The sequence below is a fragment of the Globicephala melas genome, chromosome 10, assembly GCF_963455315.2.
Source record: "Globicephala melas chromosome 10, mGloMel1.2, whole genome shotgun sequence".
Lineage (NCBI taxonomy): Eukaryota > Metazoa > Chordata > Mammalia > Artiodactyla > Delphinidae > Globicephala > Globicephala melas.
In genome coordinates this window covers 55,563,652-55,579,959 of record NC_083323.1, presented here as the reverse complement: position 1 = coordinate 55,579,959, position 16,308 = coordinate 55,563,652, and the positions used below count along the sequence as shown (strand labels likewise).

Below are 16,308 nucleotides of genomic sequence, written 5' to 3'. Positions count from 1 at the left end.
GAGTGGATGTTACTGAGTTGTTGTATGACTTGAGCACAGTCCTAAAATTCACGTTTCCGTCTCCTTGCTCGCAAAATGAAGAAAAAGTCTTTCTCTTGTGTTTGTTATGAAGATTAATAGATAATATAAACATTGCAACCTAGTTCCTGATACATAGTGAGCACTCATGAAATACCTATTGTTTCCGTTTTTATTGCACATAAACCCTCAGCAGATGTTTGTCGAATTATTGATTCTGTTTTTGAGATTACATACAGATCTGGCTGGTAACAAGCACAGAAGAGGCCTTGCCTATTTTAAGTCACAGGTGAAGTGTTTTAAAATAATTGCAATCAAGTATTTCTACGTTCAGGTGTGTTGATTAGTCATCCATTCACGTTTTAAATTGTAAGGAACAGCTGTCAACTATTACCCAGTAGTTTATCCTTGTAAATATAAAAATTATGTTCATGAGATCATATCAGATAGGAAAGACAAAGGGACAGTTTTGTTTCAAAATTTACCCAGAATATTGCAACATTTCCATCTGTAAAAGGAATAATACATCAAAACTCAAGATTAAGACTAATTATATTTGTAATTTAGAAAACGAAAATAAGAAATATTAAGCATAATTGTTCAAATTAAATCAGTTGGGACTGAGAATGAATGGGTTTATGAGCTGTTTGTTGTTCTTAATAGCAACAAGAAAACCAAATATTTTCTATGAAATAGTAGCGGATAATTATTTTCATCCAGCCCTGAATTATAGCCTTTGTAGATTGCCCTCCTTGGATTCTTATGTGGAAACACTTAATGAAGGATGTTATGACTCAATAAGGCAAATAGTACTGCATACTTGGACTTCTTTTCTCAGACTATGGAAAGGTACAAGAACATATGATTTCCCTAATCTCCAAGTAACACTCTCCTATTATATTTATTTCTGGCTGGCTGGGAAAATATTATATGAACTACAAATTGTTGCTATAATGGAATTGCAAACATTGTATGTCTATATTTTTTCCTTGGAAGGGCTTCCCAAAAGAAAAGCTCTTGTATTACATTTGGTGGGGAACAGAGGTATTGCTTTAAGTCAATCTGCATACCATTTAAAATGTCGCACAGGTGGTTTCTCTCTAACTTTCTCTTTCTAATCCTTCACTTTCATTGGAAGATTTTAACAGGAAGAAAGATAATACTGATGCCTTTGCAAAGGATAAAATGCTGAAGGTGGAATAACATTAGAGATAGGGCAATCATTTTGAAGAGTATTTTAATCATCCAGGTGTAGCTTGATGAAGTCTTGAATTAGGATTAGTTCCTATTATATAAAAATAAACTTTTTATCCTTTATAATTTTTCAGTTCAAGTTCTAGTAGTAAAGATGTTTCCTATTAAATGGACTTACTGTTTAATGAAGCAGAAAGCCATTTAAATCTAAAAGTTATAGGAAGAAAGTAGGTGATATATAAACATAAACTCATTTGATTTCATGAGTCCTGGAGCCTCTATGTGATTACTCAGTTCAAGTGGGGAATCTTTGAGAACCTTAAAGCAATGAACTCTGAGAAAGGAGGAGCTAGCTTGACTGATTGGAAAAGGCAGAAGATAAAGCCCCAGAGCTAGGTAATATGGAAGCGGGATTAGCACATCATGTCATGCAGCAGCAGAAATGCCCTTCAGGTGAGTATAAGATGTTCCAGAAAATGCAAGGGAGCCGTTTCCTGAGGGTTTGCCCTGTTGACACTGAATTGGAATCAGCCTAAAATTCCGGGCATGATGGTGAAAGAGGATAAAGTGTCAAAAGAAAGGAAAAATGTTGCAAATTTTATCAAGATAAAATGAGTAAAAGGAAGTTGAGCTCACCTGCTCTCATGAGCACACCCAAATCACAACTAACTGCTGAACAACCATCAGTAAAAAAGACTGGAACCTACCAAGAAAGATATTCTACATCCAAAGGCATAAAGAAACCCAGCGAGACGGTAGGAGGGGGTGTATTTACGATATAATCAAATCCCATACCACCCAGCTGGTTGACCCACAAACTGGAGAACAATTATATCGCAGAAGCTCTCCTGCAGGAGTGAGCGTTCTGAGCCCCATGTCACGTTCCCCAGCCTGGGGTTCTGGCATTGGGAGGAGGAGCCCCCAGAGCATTTGGCTTTGAAGGCCAGTGGGGCTTGAGTGCAGGAGCCCCCCAGAGCTGGGAGAAACAGATACTCTACTCTTGGAGGGCACACACAAGGTCTCAGGGCAAAAGCAGTGACTTTACAGAAGCCTGGGCTGGACCTACCTGCTGGTCTTGGAGGGTCTCCGGGGAGGCAGGAGGGCGGCGGCTGTGGCTCACTGTGGGAACAATGACACTGGTGGTGGAGGTACTGGGGGAATATTCATCAGCTTGAGGTCTTCTGGAAGTCGCTATTTTGGCAACAAGACCTATCCTCACCCAACAGCCTGTAGGCTCCAGTGCTGGGCTGCCTCATGCTAAACAACCAACCGACAGGAACACAGCCCAAACCATCTACTGACTGGCTGCCTAAAGACTAAAAAGCCCACAACTGCCTCTGGGCACGCCCCTAGGCACGGCCCTGCCTATCAGAGGGCTAAGACTCAGTTCCACCCACTGGCCCCTCCCTCCACGAAGCCGGCCCAGCATCTTAGACCAGCCTCACCCACCAGGGGCCAGACACCAGAAGCAAGAATACTACCAAGCGGTAGCCTGTGGAACAAGTCCGCAAACGCAGATCAGAGCCTCCCCTGGGGCCAGCTGGTCCCTGGCCCTTGGGAGACGAGAGGGGAGTGCGGTGCTGGGACACATAGGACATCACCTACAGAGGGCCACTTCTCCAAGGTTAAGAAACATAACTAACCCTCCACATACATAAAAATAAAAATAGAAATCTAGACAAAATGAGACAGAAAAGGAATATGTTTCAGACGAAGGAAAAAGATAAAACCCCAGGGCTTCTCTGGTGGTGCAGTGGTTGAGAGTCCGCCTGCCGATGCTGGGGACACAGGTTCGTGCCCCGGTCCCGGAAGATCACACATGACGTGGAGCAGCTGGGCCCGTGAGCCATGGCCGCTGAGCCTGCACGTCCGGAACCTGTGCTCCGCAACGGGAGAGGCCACAACAGTGAGAGGCCCGCACAAAGCAAAAAAAAAAAAAAAAAAAAAGATGATCCTTCGCTTGGGAGAAGAATGGATGCACAAAGTGAGAAGTTACAAGAAGAAAAAAGAAAACAGTTAAAAGGTACAAAACCAAAACCCAAATCGGTAGTTGCCAGGGACTGGGAATGCAAGAAGTGGATTGATGACTTGATTCTGGTGTGAGTTACAGGACTGTACACGTCTGTCAAAATTCATAAGACTATTTGCCTAAAAAGGGTAAATTTTCCTGGAGGTAAATTATACTTCATTAAACTTGAATTTAAAAAGTTAAGAACAAATATTATTCACTTAGAAAGATGAGCATGCTAGTAGAAGTAAAAAAAAAATTATGTGAGTGATTTAATTCACAACAATTTTAAATTATAGCATGTGGATTAAGAGATGACCAGAGTTTCAAAAGAGGAAAGGGATGGGAAATTGCATATTAACTTGACTTTTCAATTGCTGGCTTGGTGAGACTGTGTATTCTTTATGTGCAGGAATTTCACACAATTCTGTGTCTTGAATGTGGCTCCTGAGGCAGAAATAAAAGATTGTGCCCAGTTTGCCTTTATAAACTGGTATGTCATAGGTTAGGTGCTCCAGAAGTAAATGCCACCACTGCATTTAGTGAGTAACGTGTTTATTAGAGAAGGGGAAAAGGGATAAGCAAGATTGGGTAGCAAGAAATTCAGTTGTGATGGACCCAACAAAAACTTGGCCAATTCAGCATGGAGCTCCAGAGAGAACTCGGGTGATCACCATGGACATCTACTGATCCTTCCTTAACCAAATGTGACAGTAAACAGGTAGGTCCACCAACACCAGGCTGCCTAACATGTCCAGTGGTCCAAATGGCCAGGCCTTTCCACCCGTCCCTGCCTTGATCAGTCTTTAGGTGCAGGTGAAGCAGTTTGCTGCAGCTGAGGCAACTCTGAAGAAACTGACACTGGGAGGCTGTCTGGTGATGGCATCCCCACAGCAAGACGGTCTCTGAAGAGCCTCTGGGTGTGAATCTGTGACACCACAGATGTGGTGTCACATCTGTGACAGATGTGAATCTGTCACAGTTCACCCTTTGTACCACGGGCATCTACTTCTCCATATTTGTTCAAGTAGCAGCTCCTAGTCGAGCTGGATTCTGCTGGGTCCCTCCCCTGAGGCATCTCTTAGAAGTGGGAGGTCAGTGAGACAAATGAGACAAATGACAGCCCCTCTCATGGCAGTTGGGCCTGGAGCCACAACTGATATTCAGTTAGAGTCTTCTCTTTACCTCAAAGACCAAGGATCCAATGTGGGAGTTGCTCCAACTGTCCAGTGTTAAAATCTTGGATCAGAAATGACCACTGAATGAATCCATTAACTTAGTGAACTCACTATAAGCTGGATCTTGGCAATACTCCATTTATTATCTGGAGCTCACGTGTCCAAATTCTAGGAAGGGGCATGATGATACTTCGGGTTTTTAGTTGTCAACGTCCACTCATTCACTCTGTCCTTCAGTCTGCATAATATCTAGGTTTCCCCTTTCCCGCGTTCCTTTGGGGAAAGACCTGGGGAATCATTCAAATACAATTGTCATGTTGTTGCAGGGTTGTTTCTCCTAAGAACCAGCCATCTCTGTAGTCAAAGTGTTCCAGTTTTAAAAACTGGCTCAGGTCTGGAAACAGGGCAAAGACTTATGATTTTTTTTTAGTGGGGTGACTTCCCTCTGCCTCCCCACCCAGTAATCCAACTTTGATTTCTTCTGCTGGCTCAAGACGAGTAGTGCCTTTGTCAGCTGTCCATCTATTATGCCCTTTTGTATGTCATGTTCTGTGAATCATCTGAATAGCTTTCTGTGGATGAGCCCCCCTAGGATGCCACACCAAGTTAATTAGTCATTGCAATAGTCTTTGTATGCTGATTTTTGGTAGTTAAGCACTGCTATCTGAATTACATTGTTTTGAGGCCTTTTCAGCCCCATTGTTATCAGTGAGCCAAGTTCTGTAACTGCCTTGTCTAAACTACAGAGGAGAGCCACCACTGAACATTCTAGTGATGCTGGTGCCCCTTGCACCAGCACATTCCTTATGGCCTTGTTGAATGCTGTGCTCTGTGGGTCTCCCTATAGAATACAATAATTGGTGAGTCTTTTGGTAGTATATAACATCTACATTCCTGCATAGGCACTTCCCTGAGCTTTTAATGATTTCCTTCACCATCTGCCATGGAAATTCTGGCATTTCAACTTTGCTCATCGTGATGGTTAATTCTGTGTGTCAACTTGACTGGGCTACGGGAGCCAGTTGTTTGATCAAATGCCAGTCTAGATGTTGCTGTGAAAGTATTTTTTAAATGCTAAACATTTAAATCAGTAGATTTCTTAAAATTATAGCATCTGTATCTATATCCATATCTACATCTATATATAGAGAGAGACACATACTGCTTCTCTGGAGAACCTGACTAACACACTCATCTGTGGGCTACTGCTTTTTCTGTGTTTTTCTAGGAGCCTTTCTAGTAGAGAGTTCACATCATCTCCTGGGGGTAGTTGCCACTGTGTTAAATCCCGTATCAGGAGAAACACTGCCAAGTTAATCAACTCTTTCCTATCTAATTTTAAGTTTTGACCCCCTTGATTAAGCGTTCTTAGTATCCAGTGACACAAGTACTATACCAGCTCCACTGGCTAAGTCTTGTGGCTGCTTTGGGGGTATAGTCCTGTAATCCTTAAGATACCAGTTACTCCATACATCTAAATAATCTGATACTTCACTTTCACTAGTGCAGAGCTTCCACTGGTATGCCTTCCAACATTGCTGAAAAGTTTTAATAAATGAACCACCACATTGTTCCATAAGCTGTCTGTGCTGGGGTCCTCCAGCCAGGTGATGAATAATGCAGGTCTAAAAGTCTGTAGTTACACTTGCTTTCTCAGATCCTTCCTGGTACCAACTTTCAAAGGTTGGATTACCTAAAAGCAGACTCTGAGAAGTTTAAGGTGCAACATATTTATCAGCAGTCAACATGTAAGAAGGGAAAGGGGAATTAGCATGACTGGGCAGCAGAGGAAATCAAAATGACTGGGTTTTAATACATCTGCCACCCTTGGTCACCAGATGCAGGCTACCCAAAACAGGAGGTGACATCAGACAATGTGACTTCCTGCAGCTAAGGCAGAACTTGAAGTTGATGACATGTGGAGGCTTCCTGCTAACCCCGTTCTCTGCATCTGGGCTGCATCTGGGATCTAAGAAACACAACTGTGTCTACCACATGGAATTAAATTTTCAAAGGCAGAAGACAAAACAAAAAAAAAAAAACAAGAAACAAACAACAAACCACCTACCTCTTTCTCTCTATATCAGACCTGACTTTTCTAAGGAAAACTATAAGCAGGTCCATTTGTTGTTTAGCAGTTTTGGTTTGTTTGTTTTTTGCGGTACGCGGGCCTCTCACTGTTGTGGCCTCTCCCGCTGCGGAGCACAGGCTCTGGACGCGCAGGCTCAGCGGCCATGGCTCATGGGCCCAGCCGCTCCGCGGCACGTGGGATCTTCCCAGACCGGGGCACGAACCCGTGTCCCCTGCATCGGCAGCCGGACTCTCAACCACTGCGCCACCAGGGAAGCCCTTATATGTACATATTTTGTATATGATAATACCACCTTTCATTTTTGTTAAGCTTTACAATTTAGAAATCAATTCCACTTATTACATCATCTGGTTGACTCTTCTTAATAATCAAATCAAGTTTTTTACTTACAAAGAAAGTAAATTTTAAACATATTTGTGTCTTTGCCAAAGTAGTGCATTAGTAAAGTGCCCAACTAGGCCTATATCCAGTTATTCAGATGCCTAGTATCTGAAATACTAATTTCAGACATTGTATTGCTTTTTTAACACATTTTTTATTTTATGTATTAAAAATCAAACTTGATATGATAACACATGTCCACAGAAATATTTTTATTTAAATATTCATAGAGGTATTTAAATAATAAAAATCCAAATATCCTCAACATGTGAATTGATAAAAAAAATTGTGGCATTTCCACACAACAGAATACTAACCAACAAGGAAAGGAAGAACTACTGATGCATACACACAACTACATGGATGAATTAAAGATAAATATGCAGAATAAAAGAAGCCAAATAAAAAAGAATAGATATGATGTCATTCTATTCACATACCATTTTAGAGTACGGAAAACCAACTGGTCTATGATGATAAAAACCAGATTAGCCATTGCCCGGGCTTCAGGGAGGACTGAATAAAAATGGCACGAGGGAACTTTCTGGGATGATGGAAATGCTCTATATCTTGATTCGAGTGGTGATTAAATGGATATAATAATTTGTCAGAATTCACCAAACTGTACACTAATTAAAATGCATGCATTTTAATGTAACTTATATGTCAATAAAGTTTATTTAAAATAAAATAAAGCTGGTATATTAACAGAGAAATCCACAGTTGTTGTTTGAAGTCTTTGGCATCATGGAAGAAAGCTCATTCTCTTTCATAAAGGCTTCCGAGGAAAAAACTCTACATGTCTTTTTGAAACATGTTTCTGAATCTCTGGATAACCCTTCAACTCAATACTGTAACTAGTATAGTCAATTCCAGTTCAGACTGAAATTCCAGTTCAGATTGAAAAAAAATTATTAGTATCATAATAAGTGCGAAAATTAAAGAAATAGTGTATAGTCTGCTTGAGAGAACCACTACTTACATCCCAAAAGCTTATCACAGTGCCTATCATGTAATAGTTGCTTAATAAATACGTCTAATGAATAAAACTCATGAAGATTGAATTCCGTGACTCAGGACATGCATTGAGAAATGAAATTCTGGTGAATCAAGGAAAAAAAAATACAGAATCAATAAACTTCAGCTGACCACCTACATTGCTAGGCTCCAGCACAAACCACAGGGCTGGATTTGAAACCTACATCACATTTCATATAACAAATGTTATACAGATTATTTCTTGGGAAAAAAATTTATAACAAGTGATAATTCAAGATCACAATCAACAAACTCCCAGAAAAATGAACCAACAGTAAGAAATCAATTAGAATTATACAGCGAAACAGCAGAAAATAAATAAGCAGTTTGAGTCAATGCCTGGCAGATGCAAATCAGCAAAAGAGCCTCTGAATGGAAGGCAAAATGGTAAAATGGCTCTAACTTTAGGCAAATAAAACAAAGTAAGGGCAGCTGAAAATCTAGCTTACTGAGAAGCAGGCAGCTGAGAGTATTTTAGCCTGAAACTATCTTGTGACCTACGAGGCATTATGTAAATGCAAACAATGACTAACCCTTCAAGGGCAGTTCAGGCACAGGGCAAGTTACACCTGGTTACAAGTTAAGCAGGTAACTTTGTGGTCGCATTCTTATGCATCTTGATCAAAACTACTCTCCAAAATATTTACAGTAAACAGTTATTTTTGGTTAATTAGAAAAAAAACCCTCTACATAAATATTTTCTTCATTTGTTAACACTGTGCATAATATCTGTAAATCTTTGTGCCCTTGAAGTGCTTGAAAGTACCAGGGAGTTCTAAAAAGTGAAGCTAGAGTTAATAGACCCACCTAAGACCACATGTACAGGAAAAGGCACTGAAACCTAGGTTCCTTGGTACCATATTCATTCATCATTCATTCATTTGATAAAAGTCATTAAATATTAAATGCTTATAAGCCATTATTTACAAGACCCTGCTAGGAAAGTTTATAGTTTATTGTAAAAATTTTTAATCCAAGTTTTTAATTTTACATGCTTTCAGAATAATTAACATATTCAGATGAAGGCATCTATAATTAGGTTTATAATTAGAATTCATTAAGTTTACTTTATGGATAACATTAAATAAATTGTAAAATTAGAAAAATCCCAGTGGACAGGACTTTAAATGCAGAATCCACGGAGAGATTTTTGGAGCCTCAAGAGTCATTTCTTTTGACAAAAGACCTCTCTGGGCTCTTGTATAGTTATTGAAAGGCACCCCATACAACCATGTCCAACATGATTGTTTTTCCTTTTTTTATTCTTTGAAAACTGAGACTAGGTTTGCATTCTCCTCAATTCTATGGGAGGCTTCCATAGAAGAGATTTCCAAAGTAGCTGATATGGATGCACTCAAGATATAAATCTAGAAGCAGTGGAGTGATGTCTTTCATATTTTGTATATTGTATGAAACCAGGTCAGAGCAATCATATTCACAGCTGCTAGCCAGCTACAATCTCAGTCACAGTATGCTGCCACTAGATGCTGGATGGCAGGTGCACGTTCATTTTCACTCAGGCTGAGGGGAATACTGGGACATTTGGTCTTTTGTCCTTAGTTAAAACCAATCTATTGTGTGTAGTTAACACACACACACACATACCCATGCTTTGGTCTCACAGAGTCTTGCCAAGAAAAGGCTGTTATATGTTAAGTTCGGGTTGTGAGGATATGTATTTTTAGCCTTGACTTAAGAACACATTAGAGCATTCTCGTAAGCTCAATGTTTCATTGAGGTGTTATGCCATTATGATTTATAATCTTATTAAATAACATCTTGTATTGGTCAGAATAGGCTAGGCTATGTTCTCATGACAAATAAATTCTGAAATCTCAGTGGCTAAACACAATAACGGTTTCTTGCTCACACAGAGTCCAGTGCAAGACAAGCAGCCTTTCTTTATCTTTTAGTGACTCCATGTTATAGTGACTCCATATGAAACATGAGGCTATTAGAGCAGGAAAGGCGGGGATAAAGGAGAATTACTGGTTCTTAACGCCCTGCAGCCAGAAATAACGTAAGTTGCTTTCATTCATACTCTGTTAGAACTTGTCACATGGCCCCAATATAACTGTAAGAGAAGCCAGGAAATGTAGTGACATGCAGATCATGGATACTATTAGTGCCAGCAGCCTCTACTACATATCTGTTGCAAAAAACTCACACTGTCATCTCTTTCCTCCCTTGGGCAAACATTATTGATTACTTTCTATCTACAGGAATTTGTGCTGGATGCTGGAAGATTACAGGGAGGAGTAAAACGTCGTTGCTACCCTCCAACAGCCTAAAAGATAGGGGAGACAAAAAAATTACAATATTGCCATACTGTGAAGCAGAAGAAAATCCCCCAATACAGACATACACCATGTACTATAGGAACATGGGAATTAATTCTTATTGAAGGAATCCTTGAAATGCTACAGAGGTGATGACATTTATGCTGGGCCTTGAAGGACACGTTTAATACAGAGAAGAGGGTGGGGAATGAGAAAAGACATGGCATGGCTGAGGAATGAAAGGGCAGAGAAACTGGAAATGAGGCTGTGGGTGTGTAATATGAGTTTGGGCTTTATTAATTTGTATGTTATGCATATATTCACTAGTTCACTTATTTATGGAACAAGAGTTGCTGGAATATTTAGTATATTGTTATCTTTTGTTTCTCCCATTGTTATTTCATCTATGAGTAGAAATCAAGGCAGAAATTTTACCATAAAAATTTCAAGTTCTGATCATATGATTTGCTTTTCCCCTAAATTGTATTTTTTCCCTCAATTTCTGAAGAATATTAAGACTGCAAGTCATAGGAGAAACTGACTGGATTTATTCCCACCTAATTCTCTTTTCAGATTCCTTTCTAAGCCAAGCAAATATTTACATAGCATGTCTAGCCATAGCAACAAGGCAATTTAGAAATGAACACCCAAATACTAATACTGGGGCAGTAGATAAATTAGATCCAGAGTTTTAATTGTTGGAAAAACAAGACTTAAAAAGACAACTTGCTACAGTTCTGATATAATACTATGGGTAGTGATGTTTAGGAGTTTGTAAATAGGTTAAAAAGGCCAAGAATATGAGGCTGTGAAAAATACAGGACGAAAAAGAAATATAGGACGAAAAAGAAAAATCAAAGAGAAGGAAAAGGGAGAGTAGGGTCAAAATTCAGGAAATATATGGTCTTTCTCCTTCTTTCTCTTCTTTGAAGTAAAATAAAAATGATGCATGAATGAGAAAAATGTCAGTAGCGAACACTCAAGAACATGACTTTGAAGTGTGTATCTTAATGTTGTTTCTTTTTAAAATTTAACATTCTTTTTTGTAATGAAAATGAAGCATTTATAGTCACTGCTAGACATTCCATCATTATCAAAAGTCTATTATATCTTATACAAGTGTCAATTTACAGATTTCTTCCTTAAAAGAAGTCTAAAGTTCTTCCTGGAGTTTCTGTCTTCGTTCCTTAGTTTCCAAACTACCCCTTTCTCTGTAATACCGTCTTCCAAACTTTCTGATGTTACTAATAATGGCCACCATTTATTCATCTCATATTATCTACCATCAACTTCACATATATCATTTCACCTAAATCTTCTGACAGCCATAAAAAGTTGATATTATTATTATTCTGTAACTGCAGAAACTAAAATTCAAGCCTACAGACTAGCTGTGGCAGAAGTAAGGCAATGTGAATTCAGCCAAATACTTAATTTGTTTCCAAATTTGTAAAATGTGAATAATCTGCCAGCTACAAATGGTCACTTGCCACCTACCTCTACAAGATTGAGTCGTGAGCTGCCTGCTGCAGCTGCTGACCTTCAACACCCCCTGAAAGGAGTTCAGGGTGGAGATCAGGAATGAGGCACTCTGTGCTCTGGGAAAAACTGGCAGAACAGGCCTTCAGATAGATATTTTCAGGAGAAGATTTTATGAGCCTGATTTTTGCATCTCCTCGTATCTAGAAAAGCACTAAAGTCTTTTATGGTGACGTCTGCTCCTCACGACTAGCAGAAACCTTCTGCAAAAATGTGTGCTTGACTGCATGTACCCCGCCTTCACCAAAATCACATATATACTGACCTTCCCCCTTGCCTCTTCAGAGCGCTTTCTCCGAGCTTTCTGAAACGCTGTTTCCTGGGCTATAGACTTCATTTTGCTCCAAATAAAACAACTCACAGCTCTCATGTTGTGCATTTTTTCCAGTCAACAAATCTCATACGGCTACTGTATTGAGAAAATCCATATAAGTACTTAGAACAGTGCCTGACAATGATAAGCACTTGATAAATAAGTAATTATAATGATTATTACTACCATATTGCCATTTTGATTCTTTGTCCCTTGGACTTCAAAATTCCACTTACTTCAACTAAATTATCTTGGCTTTTTAGAAATGATTTAATTTCTAGAACAAACAAGAAAAGCTTCTAAGAAGTTATATTTTTATCTAAGGTTAATGCAACATTTTATCTTTTTCACTTTTTTGGAGCAGGAAAGGGGGGTGGGTCAGTTAAATGGACAGAAAAGCTGGAATATGAATTCTCAAATCTAAGCCCCCCCTTTTTTCTCCTGGATTGTTTCTTTTCCTCTAAGTAGTACTTCAACTTTAAAAACATTAGAGGAACCAATGTAAATGTTCATTTCCAGCCCTTCTTTCCAACTTCCCCCAAAACATGTTCTAGACAGCGGGGAAATGTAAAGGTAGAAGAAACAAAACCAAGACTGGTATTACCATTATCCCTAGCATTATGTATTGTCAAATAACTAAATCCTATTTTGAAGAATTAAATAATTTGAGAAACTAAAACTGATTCATTTATAAGTGACCTTCTTTCACTTCTTTCCTATTTTCAAGTTCTTGCGCTACGCCTCCACGCCCCGGGGTGTAAATTTTATTTTTCCCTTAGTGTGAGGGATTTGGTTGGCAAGCCAAATCTCCAACACTGAAGTCGCCCCTCCCGCCTCCCTGCCCCGGGCGCCCCCCCTCCAAAGACCTCCAGTGAAAAAAGGCCCAGCACTTTGCTTGCAAGCTCAAATGAGACTCTTCTCTTCTCCCTGCCTTCGGCCAGGTTCCTCGCCTTTTGCATGGCTTTCCTCACCCCTAGGTTGCACCACTCCCTGCGGTAATCTAAACAGAGCTACCACACACCTGGCTGCTAGGTTAGGTGCCAAAGTACTTCGGGTAAAGCGTGTTCCAACTGATCTGGAGCAACAGTTCTACCAGACTTGTGTCTTTCTCTCAGGGTCAAAACTAAAATCCGAAGTGGAGCGCCCCGAGCCACAGAGAGAGCGTCTACAGCGTTGACAGTGGCCTGGAGCATGCTCAGTCCGCCTGGAGTGACTGGGCGGCGGCCGGCCCCCACTCGCGGCCCCCGGACTCAGGCGGAGCCGCGGGAGCTCGCGGCCACCCTCCTCCTCCCCGCACCCCCCTCCCCCGTCCCCCCGCCCTCCGCCTCCCCCCGCGGCGCGGCGCGCGCTCCCGGGCATCCACAAGGGAGCTCAGCCGCCTCGCCTGCCCTCCCCGCCGCCTCCACCTCCTCCTCTTCCACCTCCTCCGGCTGAGGCGGGCGAGGACTCGTCCGGGGACATAAATAAATAAATAATTCCATTCACCCGGTGACAGCGAGGCGAACCGGCGGCGGCCGGCGGGGGACGGATCGCTGCAGCGCCCACCCTGTGCCGGAGACCAGGTAAAGTAAGTTACACCCCGGGAGGAAAAGAGCAGAGGACTGGGCGCCAGCGGAGAGGAAGGCGAGCGCTCATCCGTCACCCGAGCTGCCCGGGGAACCGCACGCGTGTGTGTAAATAATGGCCAACGTGTGACACGCACGCCAAAGCCATTAGCCGGCGAGCCCTTATATAGACAAAATTCCCCCAGGCGGCTGCCGGAGGAGAGTTCGCGTCACACGAGAGCGGACCTCAGCCGGGTGCAGCCCCGGGGCGCGCGCGCGCGCGAGCGTCAGAGAGGGGGGCCAGAGGGGTCCGGGGAGGAGAGCGCTCCGTGCGCCCGCGTGCTTCCGGCCAGGCGACGCCAAAGCTCCGAGCTTCTGCGCAGAGGCTCTGCCGGCGCGGTGCTCCCCCCATCCTTACCCCACGAGTCCCACCGGCAGGTTCCCGCCTGGCGTGTGCCGCTTGCGCTTCTCAGCAGCATCCTGCCCCTGGCCCGCCAGCACCCCGGGGTGGCCTCGGCCGCAGGAGCTGGGGATGGGGGTTGGTGAGAGTGTGTGTACGGAGCATCTTCTCTTTTAGCAGATGGTGGGGCCTCGGAGAGGCTGGAAGGAGAGGACGCAATACCAGGGGGTTCGAGTTTTGTTCTTTTTCGGTCCACAGATAGCGTGGCGGGGGCGAGGCCAGTCGGGGGCAGAAAAGGAGTGTGACTTGACGAGGGCGGAGGAGGGCCTGCGCCTCCCGGGCTCACGCTGGGTTTCCTGCGTGAGCTGCTGCGCCGCGCTGGGGGTGCCAGCTCCGGCCAGGTAGCGCGGGAGGCTGGCGAGGTTCCTCCTTCGGGCGGATGCTGCTTCGCAGCTGCTCCCTCCACCCCCATTTTCTCCCTTACTTCCGCGAAAGGGGATCGCAGACTGCCTGGAGGGAATTTTGTGGTCTACGTCAGGGATGTTCAAATCACACACACACACACACACACACACACACACACACACACACACACACACACACACACACACACACACACACACACACACACACACACACACACACACACACACACACACACACACACACACACCGAAAGCTAATATTTCGTGTCCTCCTTTCTTGGGTCTGTTAAGGGACGCAGCAGAGGAATAAAACCACGGGCAGTGGTGAGGGTGATGTGAAAAAGCCTGGAAACAGTGGGCACTAGGTGCCGTTTACTGGCACCTCATGCTTTATGACTAAATCCAAACTGGGAACTCGGGAGGGCTGCAAACTTTCAACAGACACGTCGGCTTGAATGTGCTGTGTCATTGAAACCTCAAGAACTACGTGTGCATTTGGGGGAGACTGGCTGAAAAATTAGAGCTGGGTGGTGGCTGCAGAGAATGATGAGGATTGAACAAGGTGACCCTTATTTGGCCCTGGTGAGGCAATCCTAGCTCCACTTTCTGCCTCTGACCACAGTGCATTTGAAGCAGTCTAAGTCAGCTGGCCTGAATGATCTCAGTAAAAGGGAAGGATTACGGTAAGCAACTCAGTGTGTTGCATAACAATTCATAGAGTCAGAAATTAGTTTTTGCAAAATTCATAGCAACAGTTTGCAATTAAGTACTGCTCCCCCCACCCCCGCTCGGACTGTTTTAATAATGGTAAGCGATCTGAAATTTTAACACCTTCTCCCCAGTGTCCTAGTTAGTTCACCTTCCTTTAAATGCTCAGTTTATTTCTAGACATGCATTTACTCTTCTATAATATCTGGCTGATATCTTTGGCCTTGAGCCCTCCTGAAGGGAAAGAGGGCAAAGAGGCTTAAAGAAATATACTTTATCCAGAGTTATATTCCTGGTTCATGTATCTAAAGTAAAAAGTCTCCTGCAATTGCTTTTCATTCTGTATTCATTTATCAAACATGTTTTTGAGACATTCACATGGGAAAAGGTAATTAACTTTAGAGTTAGACCTAGATTTCAAGCTCAGTTCCGCACTTTTGTAAAATTGGGTAATTATTTAACAATCTCATCGTCAGTTTTTCTTATTCATAAAATGCGATTCGTGGTATCCACCCTGAAGTGCTATGGTGAGGAATAAAGTATACGGAAAACACCTAATAAATAAACTAGCTATTTCTGAACCCCTAAAATCACCCCAGACACTGTACTGTGGTTCCCAAGATGAAGGAGGTTGGAATTCTGCTCTCCAAAAACTCAACGTCTAGTCATCTAGGATAATCTTCCTCCTGTCCTCTTTGTTATCAGTCAGTTTCCTCTCAGTGGAAGAAGCATATATGTCAAATAATTTGAAAGGGATGTGGCAATTTCAAGAAATTAAGATGTGCTAAAAGGCAAATTTGAGAAGGGTACCTTGCCTCAGAAACCTGTGTGTTCAGCCCCATCCATTTGCCCATTGAGAGTGACCCAGTATAAACAGGTAATGGAGGATTTTCTCTTGTTATGAGGGCAGGACATCCCTTCCCCGAAGAAGGTCTTTGCTAATGAATTGATTTCCATTTTTTTGAGAGACTGAGCAGCAAGTTTTTTCTGCACTTTGGACAGACTAATCCACTCACTCTGAGAAGCCCAAGAGTATAGTAACTATAACAACATGTCTGTAATGCTACCATGTTCTGGGCACTGTGCTACCACTGTCTATTAACTCCTTTTATCTCCTTAACAATCCTGAGGTGGGTCTGTCAATATCCACATTTATAGAAGAGCAATTGAGGTACAGAGAGTTAAGAAAGT

At 42.3% G+C, this 16,308-nt stretch overlaps 1 protein-coding gene and 1 long non-coding RNA gene across 3 annotated transcripts in view; one reads left to right on the top strand and one right to left on the bottom strand.

The window, feature by feature from the left end:
* LOC115858527 (uncharacterized) overlaps positions 1-14,234 on the bottom strand; it is a 235,233-nt gene extending 220,999 nt beyond the window's left edge. For both annotated transcript variants that reach the window (XR_009565406.1, XR_009565407.1), the window contains exon 1: positions 14,003-14,234. This is a non-coding gene — a long non-coding RNA (uncharacterized lncRNA). The remainder of the gene's footprint in view (positions 1-14,002) is intronic.
* SLC16A7 (solute carrier family 16 member 7) overlaps positions 13,412-16,308 on the top strand; it is a 159,474-nt gene continuing 156,577 nt past the window's right edge. Inside the window, exon 1 of the mRNA XM_030866436.3 lies at positions 13,412-13,602. The gene's annotated coding sequence lies outside the window, so the exon portion shown is untranslated. The remainder of the gene's footprint in view (positions 13,603-16,308) is intronic.